Raw genomic sequence first — 24145 nt, forward strand, 5'->3', positions numbered from 1 at the left:
AACCAATGGGGTGAAGAGAATAGAAGCTTTCGAAATGTGGTGCTACAGAAGAATGCTGAAGATTAGATGGGTAGATCACATAACTAATGAGGAGGTATTGAATAGAATTGGGGAGAAGAGGAGTCTGTGGCACAACTTGACTAGAAGAAGGGATCGGTTGGTAGGACATGTTCTGAGGCACCAAGGTATCACCAATTTAGTACTGGAGGGCAGCGTGGAGGGTAAAAGTTGTAGGGGGAGACCAAGAGATGAATACATTAAGCAGATTCAGAATGATGTAGGCTGCAGTAGGTACTGGGAGATGAAGAAGCTTGCACAGGATAGAGTAGCCTGGAGAGCTGCATCAAACCAGCCTCAGGATTGAAGATCACAACAACAACAACAACAACAACCAATGGGGTACTGTTCACATTTACGTTTCCAGGAACATATGACTTCCCTATAGGCCATTCCTTGACTATATACTGTTGTCCCAAAGGCACAAAAAGCAGCAGTATTTGGTGAATCCAGCCTGTAAGCCTGTATGGAGTGCACCAACTTTTAAATCACAGCAACAATGCCATTCATGATCCTTATATTTGATTGCCTCTAGCAGCAAAGCCATGGTTTCATAAATTTCTTCCATTTCTGCTGCGTAAGCCAAAGGTACCGATGGAAATGCATTCCATTATGCAGTAGTACTGCTTTTCAGCAGGTTTTACTGGACTCAATAAATAGTCGCCACTCCTATGGATTATGTTGTACATCTAGCGGCATCATCAGACCATTGACATCTCTATATACACACATTGAATTCTGCATATCGAAATAGTGAGCGATGGAAGCACCTCTTGATCTGAAACAGGAAATTTTTGTCCCTGGAGCTAGAAGATTCCGTTGTTGCAATCTCGACCCCAAGAGTTCAGCTTGCTGTTTCGAAAGTTTTAGATCGCGAACCAAATCGTTCAGTTCCTTTTGATTAAAGAGCTGAGGCGAAGTATCATGATGCTGACGGCAGTACTCTTCTATATGTTCAATACTTTCTGATTCACTTGACATGGTGTCTGCTTCAGTGGCTTTCAAGTTACAGACAGAAACAGGCAACCCCTCATCATTGGGCACAGGCAAATGCACTGAAGAAGCATTTCGATTCTTTATTTGATGTCTAGATTTGCTTGGATCTCCCGAAATATTTGTAAGACAGAATTAACAGTCTGAATAATGGTCTTTAGCCTCAAACCACACCATCGGAACAGCGAATGGCATGGCTCGGCCTTTTCCTTTCAACCACTCGGTTAAGATTGTAGTACAGGTTATGCGGGCAATATGGGGTGCAAAATTTTTATCTTGATCACCAACAGGACAATCAAAATATAATTTATATACTTTCTTAACCAAATCCGTGATTAGTGTTCTGTGGACTTTTTGAATGAATTTCCCACACATATAACAAAAGTCGTAGGGGTGGTATAGACAGCAACGAGATTTATTAGTTGTCATTTTTCTTAATGTAAGTTTTAAACACCGAAAGTTTGCAGTGTCTTTCGCAGGAAACACGCACTGAAGATCTCTTTCACACTACTGGATTACCACACAAACAATCTACTGGAGATTTGTAGATCTTCTAGCTCTCCTCTGCAAATCAAAAACAAACAAACAGAAAACAAAAGAACAGCAAAAAGCGAAATACTGAATACGAAAAATAAAAAAAACCTTTATAAACGCAAAAATGGTACGTGCTAGAACATTTTGACAGGTATATTCGGATTCTTCACACCAATACATACTAGTTGATGCATCAGATCCCAGAAGCAAAATGGCTGTTGACTAGTGTAATCAGTCTGGCACCTGCCTTCCACACAACTAAAGTTAAATGAATAAATAGTATGGAATGTGTAAAGTGAAAATAGGGTTTCTTGTGATGTTTGTTGTTACTAGCTATATAATGAATTAGTTCATGAGTTGTGTTACTTCTAAATTATCTATATCGTATGTTATCAACAGATACAAGTTTTAGATCGTAGAGCGTAGCATGTCTTTGTTATGGTAAAATTTGTGATCATTGTCAATGGCCTCTACATTACAAAGTATAATGATATTTTACGCGAACGTTAAAGAGAAATAAGAAGTGTTACTTACTAAGGGTCTGTCTCGCTCCATCCTCTGATTATCGACCTCTTTCCCATTCTCTCTCCAGAGAACATAAATTACTATAATCCCTGTTAAATTTTAATTATTTTTCTGTAAAAGCTCTGATTGGACAAGGATGGAGTGGCATTTCTTAAAGGAATCATCCAGACATTCACATTAGCAGTTTATGGATACTGTTGCTAATCTCTGATATCCTTTATTAACATAGACGCTTACTTAAGGAGGTGGTTTCTTTGGTGGAAGTGTGCATGCGGTCACGTGGCGTAGCAGACGTGATCTAGTATCGTCTTGTTCCCTCCTTCCGTCACGATCAAAGTTACTGTGGCTAACATTTAATAACACCGTCGTGTATTAGTTTAGAATCTCCGTAATTTTTGTATGGATGTAGTTAAGTTGGTTAAAATCACAGAAAAAATTTTAGCTCGCTTGCATTCAAACTTTGCCGTCGAATTTTCTTCGTCTTATACGGAGCATAACATATCTTTTCAGAAACAACCAGTATCTAAAATCTACTTCTGGATGAACAAACTGCTGTCTAATGTATCCTTACATAGAGAATGTATATTTAGTAACTCTTACCTGTTATGTGAGTTTGCTGTGAGAGCTAATCATTTCCATGTCCGGGCATTTAGTACATCTCATTTGGCATCTGTTGTATTTCCCTTCATTGTGTTGTAATCTTCATGGGCAGCAGTGTCATTTCAGTTCACCACCATACATCTTCGGTGCCATGCAAATTGCTGTTGATGTGAGCTCATCGTATCTCGTGGGTGAGAAAGACACTGATCTCAGTACATTGAAGTGAGGCCGCTTCTTCGCAGCAAATCTGTTGCAGCACCATGCAAGCACAGCACTTTCAAGTACCATCGATTTTCGAGCAGGGCTTAATTTCAGCCGAAACGGGATTCTGGTGCTTTCCACAGATTTTTGTTCTTCATTCGCAGGAACAAGTCAACAACGGGGATTATTTTTCAATTTATTGGCTTTCTGGAGGTGGCCGTTCAGCCAACTCAACACTGGAATACCGCATTTTGCCCCGCTGTCAAGACCTCCCTCGATACAGAGGGCGTCAGACTCTTGCACTGGCCAAAACGTTTTCCAGATCTCTCACCGACTGAAACATTTGGCCATGGGTTTCCGAGAAACTGGAATTCCACCACCTTCCAGCTATTACGATCGACGAACTCTGGCATAGAACACAAGCAGCAAGGAATGACATACCAGTGCCTGTGAACCAAGCTCAGTTGGACGTGATGCCCGGTCACGTAACAGTCTTTGTTGCCGCTGGAGGAGGCAGCTCTGTGGTCTGAACTCCTGTCCCTGAATACCCTCAAATAACCTACAAACTTGAACGTGTATTCTTCGCAGTATGCTGTATACACTTAACAAACAAATTTTCTTTATTTTCTGCGATTTCTTGTTTTGCAGTTATAATCGTCAGCAGGATGTGTTACATTCTACGTTACCTACGGAATCTACGATAATTACAACGGACTGGTTCACTTTGTTAGCATCGGATATGGAAAACATATAAAATTTTCTGGACGCGCTGTTGAAAGTTACCTGCTAAAAAGCAGAAGTGTCCCCCGTATCATAAATATGGCTGCCGCCCGTGGTTAATCCATAATCAGACAGCTTTAAACAGTCTCACATATAATACACATACGAGTGGCCCGGAAGGTACTCGGAAACATAGCATAAAAGAAACATTACATCCACGGATCGCGACTGAATCAACTTTAAATGTCCTGGCTCAATATTTGCTTTACCCATGTTACAAGGAGGGGTACTACTTGGACACGGCCAGGAATTAATATGTTCACTTGGCAAGGTGACGGCCAAGACATGGTAACAGAAGAATCACAGGAATATCAATCCACTTCATAATCACGAAATAACTGAAAAATAAAATAATAATAATGAACATGTCTTCAAGCAAGTTCTAACGTTATCTAAAGGTTCCTAAAATTAACAAGATGGTAGTCTCAGCTAAATACAAACACCGAAGTGAGAACACTTACCAGTCTTCACAGGACCAGAGTCGGAACCCATCCACGCTGCTGCAGCATGGAATCCCGAATGCCTACTGCTCCAGCCTCATACTCCGAATACCGTCGAAGCACTTTGTGCCTCTCTAAATTCTGGCGTAACAGGGAAAAAGTCCGCCAAAAGCCAGTGATAGGAAACCAAAGCTCGTGGCTATGCGTTGACCCATCACAAAAAAAGGAAATTTTTCCCCTGAATCCCCTCCTGTTCTGCCAAGTCCCCAAGAAAAATCCATCTCATAATATTAGCTACCCTTGGAGCTCTCGGTTCATTCTGAGCTTGCAAGACAAGAGGCAATACTTGCGGTTTCCTCTTCCACTCTATATATTTCTGGAATATTTTGACCAGGTTAATGTATCGCGAAAAAGGGCACGGTTTCACGCGGTACACAGGAATCGGCTGCCGCTGGCGGCGCGAAGACTGTCGTAGGCATTCCCGTTGTCGATCAGAAGACTGATTTCTCTAGCACATTACAGCCAAAAATTTAGCATGCCAGCCCTCTTCTTCGCTCGAAAGCCTAGCTATGGACCCTATTTTCCAACATGACGCCTGTATTTATTACGTGGCAGGAGTCACTACTGTCAGAGGAACAAAGAAGGGTTGTCTCCCAAGAGGCACGCAGCCCAAGTGAGAACCTTACCATGCAAGCATTATACCAGACGGAAAATACTATTATTGTAATAAAATCTGGCTTGCTTAGTCTTTGCCATGTTAAGAGGAGTACCTGATTATAAACAGGGTGTTAGGGCGTAAATGCAGATATTTTTATTGGTGACTGAAGACAGTGTACTGAGCAATATTACATCAATATTTACTTCATTTTCAGACTAATAAATATAGATATTAGAAGTAGTATGTTCTTAGTTGGTTGGTATCCCCAAGTACATGTGGCAAGAGCAAACCGTTAATGCTTATTTTCTGCTGGGTGGCAGGACAGCTGCAGTTACGACCGCCAATGATCACAATACCAGCACTTATATCTCTAACACTCTTTATTAATGGCAATAAAAATGAGCGAACTACTGGACTGATTGCAATTACTTCTGTTCTAACTGACGTCTGTTCAGAGTTACATCGAAATAACTGGCGAAAAGTACTTTTAAATGCCCATCTGGCTTTGTTTTAGCATTGTCAGACTGAGTCGACATGTTAACTGGTTTTCAAAGGAGTAGGGCGTAGTAGGTCCATATCATAACTTACTGATCATGAAAACCTAAACAATACAATGAGAACATCCTTCCGAGAGGCTTTACTATCATTGTGAACAGGTGGCGAACGGTAAAACAAAGAAATAATAAAAAGAATACAAAAAGAGCACAACTATGTATGAGAGGGATCTGATGTATTTCTTTCACTATGTAATTCTTCGTTGCTTCTCTATGTATTTCGAACTAGCGTCCTTATGAATTTATAGATCACTCTCGTAAGTGTTTCAATCATTCAAAATTTTTCGTCGACGGCTTTTATGATATGGAATACAGTTACTGCAACGGTTTTTTTGTGTTGTGAATAATTTTTCAATTTGGCAGAAGCCTTCAAAGAATGCATTAGTCTTGAGGGGTTTTATTTTTCATCTGCGAACGAGACTGTAAGAAAAAGGTTCAAATGGCTCTGAGCACTATGGGACTTAACTTCTGAGGTCATCTGTCTCCTAGAACTTAGAACTACTTAAACCTAACTAACCTAAGGACATCACACACAACCATGCCCGAGGCAGGATTTGAACCTGCGACCGTAACGGTCGCGCGGTTCCAGACTGTAGCGCCTAGAACCGCTCTGCCACCCCGGCCGGCGGGACGGTAAGACGCTGGACTGGTATTCGGGCTGACCTCGGTTGAAAACCCCGACTGGTCATCCAGATTTACAGTTTTCATATTTTCCATAAATTTGTTAAGTCAAATTCCGGGTTGGCTTGTTTGACAGGAAACGGCCGGTTTCCTTCCTGTTATGCTGAAGACCTCGTTTCTGACGGCCCATTACAACCTAATCTTTCTTCCTTGATTTTCCTCCACTCTCAAAATCGCTTCGTGACCCATACGGATTTTTCATTGAAAATAGCAGTTTGTGAAAAACGACACTCCGCGTATCGTCGATTAGACTTTACTTCTTTAATAGGCTGGAACATTAAGAATTTCCGTTAGTTTTTATTGTGTCGCTCCATTGGTTGATGCCGAGGAATGGACAGATGCTGAGACAGAGAGAAAAATAATGAGAACACACATGATATGTTCTTCACTCTGGTTTACTGAACTTCAGTTCAGCAAATCCAGTTGTATTCCAACAGTTCCTTGACACAAGTTAATTCGTCGTAGATTGAAACACAGAGACGTGAGGCTAACCGAGGAATGGACAGATGCTGAGACAGAGAGAAAAATAATGAGAACACACATGATATGTTCTTCACTCTGGTTTACTGAACTTCAGTTCAGCAAATCCAGTTGTATTCCAACAGTTCCTTGACACAAGTTAATTCGTCGTAGATTGAAACACAGAGACGTGAGGCTAACGGGTAGGCTTCGAATGCATCTAGTGAACTCCGCTATCCGAAAGGGCTGATATCGGTGCGGCTTCTTCTTAAACTTGTGCACCAGAGGCATCGTCATCGAGCCAGATGTGGACTGACAGGGCAGTAACATGAGCTACTGTCAACCTCTTGACGTTGCCTGGCGTAATATAACATTCTTTACTCCCTCTAAAAAAAAAAAAAAAAAAAAAAAAAAAAAAAAAAAAAAAAGAACCGGAGCTCCTCACTGTCGTCATGTACTGGTGGTACTGGAGGAAACAACAGGGGGGGGGGGGGGCAGCGAGGGGGTAGGGGGTGGTCTCAGTGCAGGTGTCACTGAGTGGCAGGAACTTCAGCCAATGACAAGCTCCTGGCTTTACCCCAACATTTGTCTTGCGAATGGCCGGTTGCATTGGGCAGAAACGAGCCATAGGGTGCACACCCACACGCAGAGACAGAACATCCTCGTCCAATGGCGAAACGCAGCGGCGAGTGGAGGGGCAACTGTAGGGCGACAGGGCGAAGGGTGCCGTCTTCTCGTGGCAGGGGTTGCTGGCGCCGCGACAACGACGAGGACGCTGCGCCGACGTCCATTGGCTTCCCGTCTGACGCCGCGGCGCGGGACCAGGGGGAGTCGAAAGCATCTGAGGTCGTGGGGTCTTCCTGGGCACTGAATCTGCAAATGAAGAACACGCGGCAGAGTCACGCAGCCAATGCAAACGAAGCTGATTCTGGTGGTCCTTCTGCAGACCACTGGGAGGGACCGTGTTAGACATGTGAAGAGCGGCCCAGTATTTTGGTGAGTAATCTTCGTTTCCGGCGGAGGTTCGAGTCCTCCCTCGGGCATGGGTGAGTGTGTTTGTCCTTAGGATAATTTAGATTAAGTAGTATGTCAGTTTAGGGACTGATGACCTTAGCAGTTACGTCCCATAAGATTTCACACACTCACGCAATCCTCGTTTCTAGCGCTTGTGTCTCCCAAAAACTCTGAAAAAAAGCAAATAAAAAGTTGTATTAAATTTAGAGCGCTCCTGAGGATGGACCGACACCTGCACTCGCATATGGAAAGCACGTAGCTTTTTCACCCTCTGTTTGAATGTTGTGGCGAAGCATACCGCTTCAGCATTAGACTGGCGGTGCAACGGTGCTATCGTCGTATCCCTGATGCCATTGGCGTCACAAAACTGCTGAAATTCTGCCGATGTTAACTGGGGACCACTGTCTGAAACCAATAGTTATGGTAGACCTTCGATGCAAAAAATCAATGTCAGAGACATTATAGTACTAACTGTTGGGATGGATTGCATGGGCATCACAAACGGAAACTTGCTAACGGCATATATCACAGTAAGCCAACGAGAATTCCAAAGTCAATATGCGTATGTTGCCAAGGGGTCCTGGGTTTGATCAGTTATAAATTTCTGTACTGTAGCAGCTTGCTGTTCCGCGCATGCCGGATATTATATAGTCAATTGTTCTATTTGGGTGTCCATGTCAATGTGCAATGGCGTCATGAGAGGTTCTTAGCGCATACGGTGCCCCAGCGTCCCTGATGGAGTAGGCGAAGAACTTCCTTCTGAAGCAAACTTGCCACAACCACACGTGACTGATCATTTTCTGTATGTAATAAGATGGCAGCCTGCTGGATAGATAAGCTGTGCCGAAGAACAGCGGCGTACAACCGGATCACTGACCTGCTTCATTTGATGCAGTCAACCTGTGTGCAGGTACTGCGACAGAATCTTGAGATCGGGGTCCGCAGCTGTTGTATGAGCAATCCCTTGGTGGTTAACGGGAAAACCGTTGTACTGAACATCAATACGGAAGCAAGATTCCTCTAGGGTGTCGAACGCCGAATCAGTGCCAAGTTGTAGGCGAGAAAGAGTGTCTCCTTTCGAATTTATAGCTGTTGGCGTGCACATAATTTCGTACTGATAATTTGAGAGGAGTAGAGACCAACGCTGCAACTTCTACGCCATGCGCAGAGGGACTGGCTCTAAAGGCCTGAACAATGAGCTGAGAGGCTTGTGGTCTGCCACGATGCATTGTGCAGTGTAGGTATTGGTGGGATTTGTTCATCCCATATGATCAGAGATTTCTTCTCTATCTGCAAATAATTACACTGTGCCTCATTGAGGGCTTTGCATGCAAAGATAGTTGGCCTATCCAGTGGTCCAACTTCGTGTAATTGCTCAGCAAATCATCTTGCAGTTTCTGAAATGCGACTTCACACTCTCTAGTTCACTAAAACGGAATAGTCTTTCGTCGAAGAGCATGCGATGGAGCTGCAGTCTGCGCAGAGTTTGGAATGAACTGAAGGTAATAAGTCAATTTACTCAACGCAGGTTGGAGTTCACAGATGTTCGTGGGAGCTGGAAGTTCCCGAATGGTGGTTAAGTGTGGCTAGAAGTAGTGGATACCCTGTCCTGATCACTAAAAAACTCCCGAACAAGCCATGAAGGCCCAAAGGTACCGACCGGCCGCCGTGTCATCCTCAGCCCACAGGCGTCACTGGATGCGGATATGGGGGGGCATGGGGTCAGCAGACCGCTCTCCCGCGGCCGTGTGTCAGTTTACGAGACCGGGGCCGCTACTTCTCAGTCAATTAGCGCCTCAGTTTGCCTCACAAGGCCTGAGTGCACCCCGCTTGCCAACAACGCTCGCAAGACCTGATGGTCACCCATACAAGTGCTAGCCCAGCCCGACAGCGCTTAACTTCGGTGATCTGACAGGAACCGGTGTTACCACTGCGGCAAGGCCGTTGGCCTGTCTTGATCACTAGTCCTAAATATTCAAACTCAGCCTCGAAGTAGCAACAGTTGTCTTTCCCAGCACCTGGAGTACCTGAAAGGGTTTCGTGAGTTCGGAAGGCTGTTCATTGGGAATGCCAACCGCAACGACTGTGTCATATGTCATCCAAATACACTCCTGGAAATGGAAAAAAGAACACATTGACACCGGTGTGTCAGACCCACCATACTTGCTCCGGACACTGCGAGAGGGCTGTACAAGCAATGATCACACGCACGGCACAGCGGACACACCAGGAACCGCGGTGTTGGCCGTCGAATGGCGCTAGCTGCGCAGCATTTGTGCACCGCCGCCGTCAGTGTCAGCCAGTTTGCCGTGGCATACGGAGCTCCATCGCAGTCTTTAACACTGGTAGCATGCCGCGACAGCGTGGACGTGAACCGTATGTGCAGTTGACGGACTTTGAGCGAGGGCGTATAGTGGGCATGCGGGAGGCCGGGTGGACGTACCGCCGAATTGCTCAACACGTGGGGCGTGAGGTCTCCACAGTACATCGATGTTGTCGCCAGTGGTCGGCGGAAGGTGCACGTGCCCCTCGACCTGGGACCGGACCGCAGCGACGCACGGATGCACGCCAAGACCGTAGGATCCTACGCAGTGCCGTAGGGGACCGCACCGCCACTTCCCAGCAAATTAGGGACACTGTTGCTCCTGGGGTATCGGCGAGAACCATTCACAACCGTCTCCATGAAGCTGGGCTACGGTCCCGCACACCGTTAGGCCGTCTTCCGCTCACGCCCCAACATCGTGCAGCCCGCTTCCAGTGGTGTCGCGACAGGCGTGAATGGAGGGACGAATGGAGACGTGTCGTCTTCAGCGATGAGAGTCGCTTCTGCCTTGGTGCCAATGATGGTCGTATGCGTGTTTGGCGCCGTGCAGGTGAGCGCCACAATCAGGACTGCATACGACCGAGGCACACAGGGCCAACACCCGGCATCATGGTGTGGGGAGCGATCTCCTACACTGGCCGTACACCACTGGTGATCGTCGAGGGGACACTGAATAGTGCACGGTACATCCAAACCGTCATCGAACCCATCGTTCTACCATTCCTAGACCGGCAAGGGAACTTGCTGTTCCAACAGGACAATGCACGTCCGCATGTATCCCGTGCCACCCAACGTGCTCTAGAAGGTGTAAGTCAACTACCCTGGCCAGCAAGATCTCCGGATCTGTCCCCCATTGAGCATGTTTGGGACTGGATGAAGCGTCGTCTCACGCTCTCTGCACGTCCAGCACGAACGCTGGTCCAACTGAGGCGCCAGGTGGAAATGGCATGGCAAGCCGTTCCACAGGACTACATCCAACATCTCTACGATCGTCTCCATGGGAGAATAGCAGCCTGCATTGCTGCGAAAGGTGGATATACACTGTACTAGTGCCGACATTGTGCATGCTCTGTTGCCTGTGTCTATGTGCCTGTGGGTCTGTCAGTGTGATCATGTGATGTATCTGACCCCAGGAATGTGTCAATAAAGTTTCCGCTTCCTGGGACAATGAATTCACTGTGTTCTTATTTCAATTTCCAGGAGTGTATTAACGTGGCAGCTGCGCGTTAAAAGTTTTTTCCTTTGTGGAGGCAACCTAATCAGACTCATAGGTAGTAGACTTTACAAGGGCTTACATGCCATTGAAAATTTAAGTGTAAGTGTGGAAGTTATGACAGTGATGCCATGATCAGCGACGCTATTACTCAACCTGTGTCAGATCCACTCATACTCAAAGAGATTCTTAAGTATCCTGGTGCTAGCTTGTAATAGGTTTTGGAAAGAGTGGAGCGCCAGGCCTCCTATGGCAATGCAGCACTTTGATTCCGCTCCTATTTGCGCAATACAGAGTAGTAGTAAACAAGTTGTGTCTACAGTTCGTGCGTCGTGGCGCAGGTCAGCGACGTAAACAGAACCACTGTCCTAGGCAGCTGACTAGCGGTGTTTAATCTTGCCCGCGGTAATTCACAGCGTACATGCACCAGGCGTCCCCCTGTTGTGGCGCTATTATCATGTGGAAAGCAAGGTCACATTCAAGCTGTTTCTTTGCAGAAACGCGAGTCAACACACACTTTACACATTCTAAAACGTCTCCTCTTAAACATGCTTGGGATGCTCTTGGGAGGGCAGCTGCAACACGCCAACCCACTCCCCCCATCCTACCCAAAATCACTCAGGAATTGGAAACCGCTCTGGAGGAGGAGTGGCTGCGACTCCCACAGGCACTCCTGAACTCGCCTGCTAACAATATAGCCACTCATTGTGCATGCTGTGTGTCTGTCCGAGGTTTCCACACACCATACTAGTCACATTTTCACATCCAGTTTGCCACCTCTGATTTTGACCACTTTGGCCATTACTAATGCTAGTCAGTGGCGTCTGAATTGTTGTCTTGTACAAATGGCTTTCATATAGTAAACTATATGTGGTGTCACCACCAGACACCACACTTGCTAGGTGGTAGCTTAAATCGGCCGCGGTCCATTTAGTACATGTCGGAACCGCGTGTCGCCACTGGGTGATCGCAGACCGAGCGCCACCACAAGGCAGGTCTCGAGATACGGACGAGCACTCGCCCCAGTTGTACGGACGACATTGCTAGCGACAATACGGACGAAGCCTTCCTCTCATTTGCCGAGAGACAGTTAGAATAGCCTTCTGCTAAGTCCATGGCTACGACCTAGCAAGGCGCCATTAGCCTTACATAGTTTGATAGTTATCGTATAAATGTCTCAAGAAGAACGTTGTAAACCAACAAAGAATAAAGTTAAGTATTCGAGGAGCTGCATACTTTTCTTATTAGCATTTAATACTTATCTTGTTCCAGACTTCACGCCAGTCGGCGTGTGTGTACGCGTGCCTTTCTTTCGGCTACCCGTCACTGTGGACTGGCTGCCTTAGCAGTCCACATCAAAAACAACGGTAACAGTAGTCTTATGCGGACAGTTTATGTGGCAGTCGGCCGCTACCATAAACAAACGAGGACTTGCACTGTACGAAGGGAGAAGAGCGGCGCGGGGCAATAATTCCCGCCTCCCTCTCGAAGGGCTGTCATCCTACGTCCATGTTCTGGGCTTCCACGAAAGCAGAACTGACATAACGGTCATAGGGATCGCTAATTCCTTTTGTTGTGGTAATAATCGCATTCGAATCCTTTTATCTACCAGGATTACTCTTTTCTCTCATTGCAAAATAATAATAGACCCTAATAAAAAAAAGGGATCAACAATTGAAAGCAAACTGGAGTACACAAAGCGTTTGATAGTGGCTACAGCGCAATTGTTGTGGTTGGCAGTGGTAGTTCAGGCCCAGACTTACCATTCTCTTACGCAACCATAGTTCAAAATATTCCAACCTAAAACTGCCACAGTATAGAGCTGACATAAAATAATAGTGTGTGTGTTATGAACAGCAACAATAAGTATGGTAACTATAATAGCAATGGTAACAGAGGAGCTAAAAGCGTGGCGTTGCTGCATCAAAATGCGCCAATAATCGGCCAAATGTGAGATACAATCTTCAGTATTTACAAAGCATAAACAACTTGCAACGTCAGTCGCATACTAGTCAGCGGGTTACCTGGCATTCAAACACTGAAGATACAATTCAACCAACTGGTAACATAAACCAGTTACAAAACGCTCTGCTGTCTAACAACGAGACGCAGCAAAATTGGCGGCAACATCCGCCTGTAAGACTAATTGAGCTCATAAATGAGAATCGACCTAACATCTCAGCTGTGTCAAACTAAATGCGACCCTATTTCGCCCTCAGATAACGATCCTGGCGGGACAAGGGGGGAAGCCGAGTGAGCGTATAAGTCTACTCACAATATAACAATAGTACAGATATCAGAGATGAAGAGATAAAATATATGCACTATCGAGGACATTATATACAAAGCAGATGGTGATAAATCTTACTGTGTAAATGAAAATACATTCTTTCACGTTGACTTCCTTTGTAAAAGTGAAAATCAGAGAATGTGCTATGTGAGTGATGACACCGATCTTCCGTTGTATGAAGAACATGAGAACGTGAAACTTCAGTCTGAAGTGTCGGGATAGATGGCATATCTAGTGCGAAATTTAGAAGCTAACGGCATTTTTGACATTTCTTATCTGCAGTGATGGTATGATCTATCTGTCTGCAGAAGTGTATGAAAAATGATTGGTGTAGACGAATTCAGTTTCCGGTTTAGAAACCTTACGTTGCCTGTATCGTGCAGTGACCTTTGGAAAGCAACCATACCAATAGACATAATGTGAAGGACAAACAAACAATTTAAAATCAGCCACTACGGACACCACTTTGCGATCTTAAGAAGACCTAACTGAAAATTTTTGCACCTTTTCTTCTAATAGATTTTCTCCAAATGAAGAGTACTGTTAATATTACTAATAAAATACTTCTTTTGTCAGATAAGTTCTAGGACAGGTTTTTCTTTATATCTGAGTTTGCAATGCTAAATAGATGCAAATTTTGTTTCTATATTACCTGGTATGTGTGCGACCTTGAAAGACCTTGGCCATCTTTCTGTACAAACTCACTAGGTAGCAGGTCTGTGCTTTAGCAACAAACTGTTTGGGTTCCTGGTGCATTAGTTACAGTGACAGAACGGATGCTGATGGAGAGCAGTGAACATTAAGGTCTGCGTTGGAAAAATGTGGAACATGATTAGGTCAGTACCTGCAGTCGAACTACTTCAAAGAAGTGTTTTTGAATGGCATAAAAGGTTTCGTGAAGGTATAGATTCAAGGCAAGATGATTCCAAAGCTAGTCGCCCATCTGCAGCACATACCGATGCAAACATGGAGCATGTAAAGTAGTTACTGCAGGAAGACTATCATTCAGCTGTGTGTGCAATATCAGAAGAACTTAATTTGAATTGTGTTGTGTGCCATAAAATTTTTTGGAAGATTTGGGGAAAGGGAAACTCTTCCCTCACACACTAAAAGACAAACAAAAAGAGGAAAGCCGAAAAATTTCCGCTGAACTACTGAAGATAATTGCTGCAGAATAAGCTTAGTGATAGTGTCGTAGGACCGTTGCTATTCACAATATACATAAATGACCTTGTGGATGACATCGGAAGTTCACTCAGGCTTTTTGCGGATGATGCTGTGGTGTATCGAGAGGTTGTAACAATGGAAAATTATATTGAAATGCAGGTGGATCTGCAACGAATTGACGCATGGTGCAGGGAATGGCAGCTGAATCTCAATGTAGACAAGTGTAATCTGCTGCGAATATATAGAAAGATAGATCCCTTATCATTTAGCTACAATATAGCAGGTCAGCAACTGGAAGCAGTTAATTCCACAAATTATCTGGAAGTACGCATTGGGAGTGATTTAAAATGGAATGATCATATAAAGTTGATCGTCGGTAAAGCAGATGCCAGACTGAGATTCATTGGAAGAATCCTAAGGAAATGCAATCCAAAAACAAAGGAAGTAGGTTACAGTACATTTGTCCGCCCACTGCTTGAATACTGCTCACCGGTGTGGGATCCGTACCAGATAGGTTTGATAGAAGAGATAGTGACGATCCAACAGAGAGCAGTGCGTTTCGTTACAGGATCGTTTGGTAATCGCAAAAGCATTACGGAGATGATAAATAAACTCCAGTGGAAGACTCTGCAAGAGAGACGCTCAGTAGCTCGGTACGGGCTTTTGTTAAAGTATCGAGAACATACCTTCACCGAGAAGTCAAGCAGTATATTGCTCCCTCCTACGTATATCTCGCGAAGAGACCATGAGGATAAAATCAGAGAGATTAGAGCCCACACAGAGGTATATCGACAATCTTTCTTTCCACGAACAATACGGGACTGGAATAGAAGGGAGAACCGATAGAGGTACTCAAGGTACCCTCCGCCACACACCGTCAGGTGGCTTGCGGAGTATGGATGTAGATGTAGATACCAATATGATCCTGACAAAGTGTCAAAGTGCTAAATGGAGGAGTCCTGGATCATCATCCTCGAAAAAATTCAAACGACAACCTTCACAAACAAAGACAATATTGAGCACCTTCTTTGATAGTAAAGGATTAGTTTACTGTATGTTCCTCCAGGACAAAAAGTGAACCAAACTCGTCATATAAAGTTCTTGAAACGTTTACGACAAGCAGTTCTACGTCGCTGCCCTGATTTGTGGTCCTGGGGAGGCCTGGTTCTTAGTGCATGAAAAACCAAGACCCCATACAGCTTTATCTGTTACTGAGCATCTGGCTAGATATTCTATTATTGCCATACCACATCCTCCATATTCGCCCAACCTCTCGCCTTGCGATTTTTTCTTATTTCCGTGAGTGAAAAGGCGACTGAAAGAAAGCTTGATCAAATTATCGTAGACATCCAACAGACTGTGGTAAATAAGCTTACAAGCATCAAAGTTAAAAGCTTCCCTGCTTGCTTCCAAGACCTCCAGAAACGTTGGCAACTGTGTATGGATAGCCAAGTGGACTACTTTGATGGGAGCTTGGATCACTACTTGCTAAATGCAATTTTCAATTGTCCAGGAACTTTTCCAAATGTTCTAATGTGTGTGAATTTCTAAGGGACCAAACTGCCGAGGTCATCAGTCCTAGCCTTACACACTACTTAAACTAATTTATGCTAAGAGCAACACACACACGCATTCCCAAGGGAGGACTCGAACATCCAGCGGAAGGGCCACGCAGTTCGCGACGTGGTGCCACTGACCGCGCTGCCGCTCCGCGCGTCCGAACTTTTCCATCAGAGGTATTATTAATGATTTAGAACGATAAAACATAGTATGAGAATACTGTTCTCCAAGAGGGAAACTTTTCTGTAATATAAATCTCAGTACATATTTTTGCAACTATCTGGGAAGCAGGCATTCTTCTATAAGTACATGGGCGCAATAGAAACGGCCAAATACCTTTTGATAGTTTTGCCTATCATTTTCCATGTTGCCCCTTTGTATTTTCCACGTCATTTTAATGTAATGGACCACTTGACTTGGCTATTAGGGGAAAGTTACGTAATTTGGTGATAAAGCCCATAATTTCATAAGTAATCAACTGAATAGGTATATATTTCTGCAGAAAACAATTATACACTACTGGCCATTAAAATTGCTACACCACGAAGATGACGTGCTACAGACGCGAAATATAACCGACAGGAAGATGATGCTGTGATATGCAAATGATCAGTTTTTCAGAGCATTCACGCAAGGTTGGCGCCGGTGGCCACACCTACAACGTGCTGACACGAGAAAAGGTTCCAACCGATTTCTCATACACAAACAGCAGTTGACCTGCGTTGCATGGTGAAACTTTGTTGTGATGCCTCGTGTAAGGAAGAGAAATGCGTGCCATCACGTTTCCGACTTTGATAAAGGTCGGATTGTAGCCTATCACGATTGAGGTTTATCGTATCACGACATTGCTGTTCGCGTTGGTCGACACCCAATGACTGTTAGCAGAATATGGAATCGGTGGGTTCAGGAGGGTAATACGGAACACCGTGCTGGATCCCAATGGCCTCGTATCACTAGCAGTCAAGATGACAGGCATCTTATCTGCATGGGTGAAACGGATCGTTCAGCCACGTCTCGATCCCTGAGTCAACAGAGGGGGACGTTTGCAGGACAACAACTATCTGTACGAATGGCAAAACGTCAATTTTTGGGATGAATCCAGGTTCTGTTTACAGCATCATGATAGTCGCATCTGTGTTTGGCAACATCGCAGTTCAAGAAAATGGTTCAAATGGCTCTGAGCACTATGGGACTCAACTTCTGAGGCCACGAGTCCCCTAGAACTTAGAACTAGTTAAACCTAACTAACCTAAGGACATCACACACATCCATGCCCGAGGCAGGATTCCAACCTGCGACCGTAGCGGTCTCGTGGTTCCAGCGCCTAGAACCACACGGCCACAACATTGGGGTGAACACATATTGAAAGTGTGTATTTGTCATTGCCATACTGGCGTATCACCCTGGGTGATGGTATGGGGTGCCTTTGGTTACACATCTCGGTCACCTCTTGTTCACATTGACGGCACTTTGAACAGTGGACGTTACATTTCAGATGTGTTACGACCCGTGGCTCTACCCGTCATTCGATCCCTGTGAAACCCTACATTTCAGCAGGATAATGCACGACTGCATTTTGCAGGTCCTGTATGGGCCTTTCTGGATACAGAAAATGTTTGACTGCTGCCCTGGCCAGCACATTATCCAGATATCTCACCAAATGAAAACGTCTGGCCAATGGTAGCCGAGCAACTGGCTCATCACAATAAGCCAGTCACTACTCTTGATGAACTATGGTATCGTGTTGAAGCTGCATGGGCAGCTGTACCTGTACACACCATCCAAGATCTGTTTGACTCCATGCCCAGGCGTATCAAGGCCGTTATTACGGCCTGAGGTGGTTGTTCTGGGTACTGATTTCTCAGGATCTATGCACCCAAATTGCGTGAAAATGTAATCACATGTCATTTTTAGTATAATATATTTATCCAATGAATACCCATTTATCATCTGCATTTCTTCTTGGTGTAGCAATTTTAATGGCCAGTAATGTACAACTTAGATTTATATGTGTACGAAATAATAATAGAAATTTCATAACATTAGATTCCGTTTGGGTGGGGTTGAAGATATTTAAGTGAGATCTGACTTTGTATATTTCCTGCTGGTGTTCTTAAGATACAATCAACTGGAGATAATGAGGTTGCTGAAGTTTGTGGCATTTCAGTAACATCTGCCTCCAGATTTCCGTTTTATTATCTCTTTACATCAGGAACTGCTATGCCTACCTGCGGATCAGGACGCTCATTGAGACAAGACTTGTGAGCATTTTTTATGTTTTTCTCAGACGAAGGTCTTACAAAAGGCATCTTGAAGATGATGTGGAAGTTTCTTTTATTTGGTTTCTCTGTTGAGGTTTTTGCCATATTATCATGTAGTCCATCTCTCCAAGCATTCTTAGGTGCTTGTAAATGCAGACATCCAGAGGCTGTGAGCATATGCATAGTGTGAAAAGAAAATGAAAGTAAATACATATCATTTTGACTAACAAGCTCAAGTACTTGTGGAGAAATATACGCTCCATGCGAATCCATCTGCGATAGCACAGGTCCTGTTCTCTTAGATTCAAGAAAAAATTAAATATTGCTAAAACAGTTCTATAGTAATCCACCCCTTTTCAGATAGATGAACTGATGTTTTCAGCAGACTGTCCCTCATGTAATCTTCATTCTGCTGCCAACTTTTAAAAATTATAAATGGGGGTATCCAACTGTGATTAGCACAAACACTGTCTGCCAAAGTCATAATTTCTCCCTGTTCTGCATACATACATCTATATATGAACTTCTTTCCAGTCTCAGTTACAACCTTATTGGGTTTGTCAGCAAACATCAACCCAATTTCATCAACATTCCACAAATGATCTTCGATCTTGCAATGATCCCATATCTTGCATTGTAATTATATACTTCAATAATTTCTGTTCTAATTCTGGCTCTAAGGCGAATTGGCGAGCAAATTCCTTCACACTGACATATCCACTGACATCTTGATTTTCTTTCAGGAACCTTTTTAAAGAGTTGTAAGGCACCTCATTCTTTTTTGTAGTCTTGTAAATATGATTTCACTGCCTCTAGCATTGCATTATGGCTGTAGAAACGATAGATACTACTTCTTTCCTGTGATACCATATTTTCACGATTACTGTTCACTGTTTTACCTTAAAGTAAGAGATAAAACAAATTAGTCAATGAAAAATACTGTTTTTTATATTAAAACATTTAATTGACTAACAAAACAATACAAAAATACTATGTAAAACACAGATCATATGTTAGCAATGTTTTGTTTACTTATTTGTAGCAACAAACTTATTTATTTGAAAACAAAAAGTTTAATTTTTTAATCTTCATCGTTAATGCTTGTTAGTGTTTTCGAGATCGAAGAGATTTTGAAAGATTTATCTTGCAGCCTCCTTAAAACTGAAACATCAGTTGCTTCTACATCGTTTTCCTCAGTCCACGTGACACATGTGTTAAATGCATTCACAGCATTGTTAGGTCATTCGGTCTGTACTGGAAAAGGTTCTGATTATTCTTCATTGCCATATGTTACAGTCACCTCTTGGATAATCTTCTTATCACTCATCGGACAATTTATTGTAGGAAAGATACGAGGCACTCACTAATATGATCACTGTCGAGTTAAAAATGATGCTAATTCACTTGTACAATGTATGCAGTAATCAACTGGTGGCTGAATATGTGTTGTTACCAAACTGAACTTGAAGTGGCCCCACACGTCCACGTTGCGTGATCTTGGTTCGTTGTGTCTGAAGGTGTCAGACAGGCGAAGTGTCGGTTTACAGAGATCTACTGTTCCACCTCATTTGGTGACAGGCTGTGTGAAAATATTTTCACTGAAAAGTTTATTTCTATGCATGTCCTAACAAATAAAAGCATTGGAGAGTATAGATAACAATTTCAACATAATTTTTTTAAAATTTATGCCTGTACAATCATTTTACAAACATGTCTGAGATATTATTTCCTCATGAAACTGCTAAGACGATACAAAGACTAACTATAACGTAGCAAAAAAATATGCTTTACTTAAGTTTCTGTAAGACTTTTAGAACGGAATACACTTGATCGATGTTCTTTACACTTATATACACTTAGGAAATAAAGCATAAATTTACTCACAAACATAGTGAAATTACTACTGCAATACCGCGTGCTGTCCTTTCGACTAACAATCATAAAATGGTGGTTCCGTGTGAGCAACACAAAGCACACATTCTGCGCTATCTACGGTCAGTGTCGCGAATTATTTGAGTCACTCCTAAATTATCGAGAGGCAAAATGAAATATATCATCAACTTAGGCCTACCGCCAAATGACGTTTCCTCACCCTTCTATGGGAACTTGTACCATCTGGTACGATTCTCTTGAACTAACAGTTCCCGTCGTCCATCAGATAATGTTCGGCAACCGCTATGTAATTACGAGAGAAGTATAGACTCCAAATGCAAACTAGGAGGGGAACGCACTTATCAAGTTGGCAAAACAAGTCACTGAACGGGAACTCAGAAGCAAACTCGCTCGCCGACTTGGTACCGCCTCTTGTTTTCGTTGGTAGTAAGCACAGGACACGCCGCAAGCGGTTGTGCCTGACGCCGCTAGATGGGAGCACCAGCAGGTGTAGCCGGTGAGTTGAGGTGTCTCCTGACGTCATGCTTGCGTCAGAGCTGCGTGCGGTTGCCACGGCGACGCGGCGCTCAGGGCGTATGGCGTCACGATGCGCGAGCAGCGTGGGCGGCAGCTCTCATTGTGGCGCCGGCAGCAAGCGGGATAACAGCGACGGTCGGCGCGCGGCGCTCAGAGGAAAGGCCCGAACTAACGAGGCGCGCCGGCCGCCGATGAAAGGGGGAAATTACGCCTTAACTAGATTACGCCGCATTCACAGTCGTAATTCAGTTCTGTGCAGACAGTAAACGGGAGCGAGCTAGCGAGTTCCGCTCCGGATTGGGCCGGGATACAGACCGAGCTGCCCCACAGACCTGCTGTTACGTCACTGTAACGTAGTGTGATACAATAAGAGTTTCAGTAGGTCGCATTATTTTAGCAGCAGACAGCTGAAATTTAAATTGGTATCATTATCATATGCAATAGTGGCAAACTACTGCATAATTCTCTGACTGCGGGAAGTGAAAGGGCTGTTGCTTGGTGTTTCGCCGCTCTAGGCAAGAACAGAAAAATGACGTCCCCTCATTTTTACTATCGTTGATCTTCCCGATATCCTCCAGCTCCCCCGCCCCCCCACCCCACCTTCACCAACATCCAACGGCACAACATTGCAGATCTCATTTTAATCGTTACAATATGGGGACCAGACGTCTTCGATTTTTGGGGATAGTCCTCAATTTTCGTGCTTTGTTCTCAATTCCTCTAAACTGTTTGAGGATGATAAAAGTCCTCAATTTGTCATTCTTTGTCCTCAGTTTTTGAAAGTTAAAACGTCCCCTTAGAAGAATTTATCAATGACTATGCTGATAAACCTCTTACATTGTTTGATTTTCAAACAGCTGAGCAGAACTGAACGTACTCAGACATTTCTCTCTTTACTTATTCTGATCAACACTAAACTGACACACAATATTTTTAGCGCAACGCAACCTGACTTTCAATAATCTCTACAAAAGAATGGCCCTGACTAACAATAACCTATACTTTTCATGAATCATTTACCTCACAAAAATCTTCGTTGCTCGAACTACTGCAATACAGCTAGCGCCAATACTGCTAGCTAAATATAAGATTCTAACTACTGAAGGCACTAACTACTAATAGGCATAGTTAGCAAATGAAAGATTTTGATAGAGAACAAACAATGTATTTACCTTAATAGTGTTCAAAAGTCATAAGATATATATATATATATATATATATATATATATATATATATATATATATCAATTCATGACATCCAATCTTACAAATTTACTGTCTCTGATGGACACACGTCCAGATCATCCGCTCTCAAAACTCCGCCATCTCTCTCCCCACATCCACCGCTGCTGGCGGCTCACCTCCAACTGCGCAACTCTACACGCTGTTAACAGCCAACTGCCCCACACTACAATAGCAAATATTACAACAATGCAAACCAGCCACAGACTACACATATCACAGTCAGTGATTTTCATATAGAGCGCTACATGGTGTTACCAACATAAAAACCTAAACACCCTATTTACAAAGTTTCCAAAATAGCTGAAATAGGAAGAATGCGCTGAAAATTTTAAACTGGAGTTCAACTAATACATCAATGTAACCAAACTAATTATTTTATGTAATTGCAAGAAAATGTACTAGTAAAGATATGGAACGATTTTCTGGTGCGAATGAATTTTTCCTTGAATTTAGAAATTATGCTATACTGATGGGAGACACGCCGGAGCATCAAACTGGATCATCTGGATAACCGTGGTATTATTTCGTTTCAGTTTTAATTGAGGTATTTTTAGAATGAGGAATAAATCTCACCTTTTCCGGCATCCGCTTTATTGTGATTACGTAAATAAATGACTCCTTGTTTGCATTTTCTATTGAGACTTATACAAATTGTATTATCCGCCCTGATGGCGCAGTGGTCTAAACGTTTGGTCTGCGATCATTTGTCTGAGATGGGTCCGGGGTTGAATCCCGGTGGGGCATGGATGTTGTGTTGGCACTGGCCCTTTCCCTTCCCTGGCGTTAGTGGGCTTAAATTAGGAACGGGAGACTGCTTACAGGTTACTGAATTGCTAACAGTGGTTCTTAAACCAAAAGTAAATAAAAAAGTTTGTTAAGTACATATGTTTCATTAAACCGTTTCTTCAAGCAAAGTTACTGGATTTGGAATATTCGTTCTTCTGTACCGTAAGTTTTCGGTTTCAGATTTTTTCTTGTACAGAACCGCAATGAAAATTGAGTACCAAATCGAAATGTAGCTTTGTCTTTATGTGCTGCCCCCTATGAGTAACATTTAAAATTTATCAGAAGTAGTACTGTGAATCATAGTACTGTAGTCTTTCATACTTGTTTCACATAAAAATTATCACGCGGACTCACCTACGTTTACTGCATAAGTAGGATAAAGTTCAAAAATTCTTATCTAATCATGGGTAAGCCAGCTCACATGCCCTGTTTCAGCACTCGACAGACATGACTCAAGGGTTGGGGGTTGGACTGTTTCGGGCAGAGACCAAACTGCGAGGTCGTCTGTCTCATCGGATTAGGGAAGGAAGTCGGTCGTGCCCTTTCAAAGGAACCATCTCGGCATTTGCCTGGAGCGATTTACGGAAATCACGGGAAACCCAAATCAGGATGGCCGGAGGCCTGGATTGAACCGTCGTCCTCCCGAATGCGAGTCCAGTGTGCTAACCACTGCGCCACCTCACTCGGTCAAGCCTCAAGGTAAAGTTTGTTTCTGTTTCGTACTCAGTTGCGGTTGCTTAACTTAGGTAGGTAGAGAGCATTGTATTTAATTTCGTCAACGTAAGTAAAGACTTTTTAAGTAGCTCTCCCGTGTACTTCTGAAAACAAATCGGCATTTTAATTATTCCTCTTTCATTTTTCTCCCTATTTGCTAAGTTTTTCCGCTGTTTGGTTTGAAATTAATATTTTCCGCCCTTTATCGCCCCTAAGATTTTGGCGCTCTAGGCGACCGCTTAGTCTTGCTTAATGCTAGAATCGGCCCTGGGAAGAGATAACGGGGTTCATTTCTGGTCGAGCCTTCTGCAGCTACAGGACAAATTTATTGTTATAAAAGCTTATGTTTTTATAGACAATACCAGAACGTATTCTTGTTTTTCAAATGGTCTATTCAAATGTCGATTGAAGATAAACTCGATTTGTGTGTGTTTTTTCCTGTGGCAATATCCTGGTAGAGAGCTGTGGCGGATTTCTTGATGGGTGCTCTTGACTCCTTTGAAAGTCGCGGTGTTTATTTGAAGGTTCGTTCGCCAATCTCTAACTCCACGTGGACGTAGTGTAGCAGACACTTCCTGTAGTAATCAGAATGGCGAGAAAGAGTGATATTTACTTTAGAATCTCACCTCACTCTTTATCAGAGATGAGGCCTCGTTTATTTCTTCTTCGAATACAGCTTTT

The 24145-nt window shown here is 43.6% G+C and overlaps 1 pseudogene; it reads right to left on the bottom strand.

The window, feature by feature from the left end:
- Positions 1 to 9327: 9327 nt before the first annotated feature.
- Positions 9328 to 9445, bottom strand: LOC124555781 (annotated as a pseudogene).
- Positions 9446 to 24145: the final 14700 nt, after the last annotated feature.

Source organism: Schistocerca americana, chromosome 1, assembly GCF_021461395.2.
Source record: "Schistocerca americana isolate TAMUIC-IGC-003095 chromosome 1, iqSchAmer2.1, whole genome shotgun sequence".
NCBI classification, from domain to species: Eukaryota; Metazoa; Arthropoda; class Insecta; order Orthoptera; family Acrididae; genus Schistocerca; species Schistocerca americana.